The following is a 2,500-nucleotide window of genomic DNA, read 5'->3' as shown; positions in this document are numbered from 1 at the left end:
TTTTTTTTTTTTTTATATATATATACCGAAGAATGAACAAGAAGACCGAGGCAACCAAATTTTTTTTTTATTTTCCTCCGATATACCAAAGCAAGAACAAGAAGACCGAGGCTTCAAAAAAATTTTTTTTTTTTGATATACCGAAGAATGAACAAGAAGACCGAGGCATCCAAAATTTTTTTTTTTTTTTTTCTCCGATATACCAAAGCAAGAACAAGAAGACCGAAGTCTCAAATTTTTTTTTTTTTTTTTTTTTTTTTTTTTTTTTTTTTGATATACCGAAGAATGAACAAGAAGACCGAGGCATCCAAAAAATTTTTTTTTTTTTTTCTCCGATATACCAAAGCAAGAACAAGAAGACCGAGGCATCAAAATTTTTTTTTTTTTTTTTTTTTTTTTTTTTTTTTTTTCGATAAATCCAACCGAGAACAAGAAGACCGAGGCATCCAAAATTTTTTTTTTTTTTTTTTCTTTCCCATATACCAGAGAAAGAACATGAAGACCGAGGCAACCAACAAAAAATAATTTTTTTTTTCTCTTTCCCGGAATTTTTTTTTTTTTTTTTCGAAATAGCCGAGAAAGAATATGAAGACCGAGGCATCCAACAAAAAAATTTTTTTTTTTTTTTTTCCTAATCTACCCAAGCAAAACAAATAGAAGACCGAGGCATCCAAAAAAATTTTTTTTTTTTTTTTTTTTTTCGAAAAATTTTTTTTCACAAAAACTTTTTTTTTTTTTTTTCCCCAAAAAATTTTTTTTTTCGTTCCAAGCTAACCAAGACATCTACTATTCACTAGTAGAGCAATCGAGACTGCAAAGCAAGCAATGGCCTTACTTGCAGCTCTTGGTGCTGAGAACTCCCCCCCCCCTATAGTAGTCTTAAGTAAAACCACAGCTCTGACAGGAGTAGATATTGCATGCGAGCGAGGAGTCGTAATGGGCAAAATTGACTCGGGGGACCTCCAAATCGAATTCCGTTTCGAGCAAAACACTTCTTAGGCTTCAAGGAAGCTCCCATAAAATTTCCAAACCCAAACTCCAAACTTCATTTTTTAGCCTACAATGCCCACGTGCACGCCGGTGTGCACGCAGGGGTGCTTGAGCATGCGGGAGAGGAGCCATAATGGGCAACATTGACTCGGGGGACCTCCAAATCGAAATCCGTCTCGAGCAAAACACTTCTTAAGCTTCTAGGAAGCTCCCATAAAACTTCCAAACCCAAACTCCAAACTTTATTTTTTAGCATACAATGCCCACGTGCACGCCGGGGTGCTTGAGCGTGCGGGCGAGGAGCCATAATGGGCAACATTGACTCGGGGGACCTCCAAATCGAAATCCGTCTCGAGCAAAACACTTCTTAAGCTTCAAGGAAGCTCCCATAAAACTTCCAAACCCAAACTCCAAACTTTATTTTTTAGCATACAATGCCCACGTGCACGCAGGGGTGCTTGAGCATGCGGGAGAGGAGCCATAATGGGCAACATTGACTCGGGGGACCTCCAAATCGAAATCCGTCTCGAGCAAAACACTTCTTAAGCTTCTAGGAAGCTCCCATAAAATTTTCAAACCCAAACTCCAAACTTCATTTTTTAGCATACGATGCCCACGTGCACGCCGGGGTGCACGAGCGTGCGGGCGAGGAGTCGTAATGGGCAAAATTAACTCGGGGGACCTCCAAATCGAAATCCGTCTCGAGCAAAGCATTTCTTAGGCTTCTAGGAAGTTCCCGTAAAATTTTCAAACCCAAACTCCAAACTTCATTTTTTAGCACACAATGCCCACGTGCACGCGGGGGTGCTTAAGCGTGCGGGCGAGGAGTCATAATGGGCAAAATTAACTCGGGGGACCTCCAAATCGAAATCCGTCTCGAGCAAAGCACTTCTTAGGCTTCTAGGAAGCTCCCATAAAATTTCCAAACCCAAACTCCAAACTTCATTTTTTAGCATACGATGCCCCCGTGCACGCGGGGGTGCTTGAGCGTGCGGGGGAGGAGTCATAATGGGCAAAACTAACTCGGGGGATCTCCAAATCAAAATCCGTCTCGAGCAAAGCAGTTCTTAGGCTTCTAGGAAGCTCCCATAAAATTTCCGAACCCAAACTCCAAACTTCATTTTTTAGCATACTATGCCCACGTGCACGCCGGGGTGCACGAGCGTGCGGGCGAGGAGTCGTAATGGGCAAAATTAACTCGGGGGACCTCCAAATCGAAATCCGTCTCGAGCAAAGCATTTCTTAGGCTTCTAGGAAGTTCCCGTAAAATTTTCAAACCCAAACTCCAAACTTCATTTTTTAGCATACGATGCCCACGTGCGCGCCGGTGTGCACGTCGGGGTGCACGAGCGTGCGGGCGAGGAGCCGTAATTGGCAAAATTAACACGGCGGACCTCCAAATCGAAATCCGTCTCGAGCAAAGCATTTCTTAGGCTTCTAGGAAGTTCCCGTAAAATTTTCAAACCCAAACTCCAAACTTCATTTTTTAGCATACGATGCCCACGTGCAC

The sequence above is a fragment of the Cornus florida genome, unplaced genomic scaffold (genome assembly GCF_030987335.1).
Source record: "Cornus florida cultivar Cherokee Brave unplaced genomic scaffold, ASM3098733v1 CherokeeBrave_3.0.0_Hap2_scaffold_250, whole genome shotgun sequence".
NCBI lineage: Eukaryota > Viridiplantae > Streptophyta > Magnoliopsida > Cornales > Cornaceae > Cornus > Cornus florida.
The sequence above is the reverse complement of the archived record's forward strand: the minus strand, read 5'-3'. Positions refer to the sequence as shown.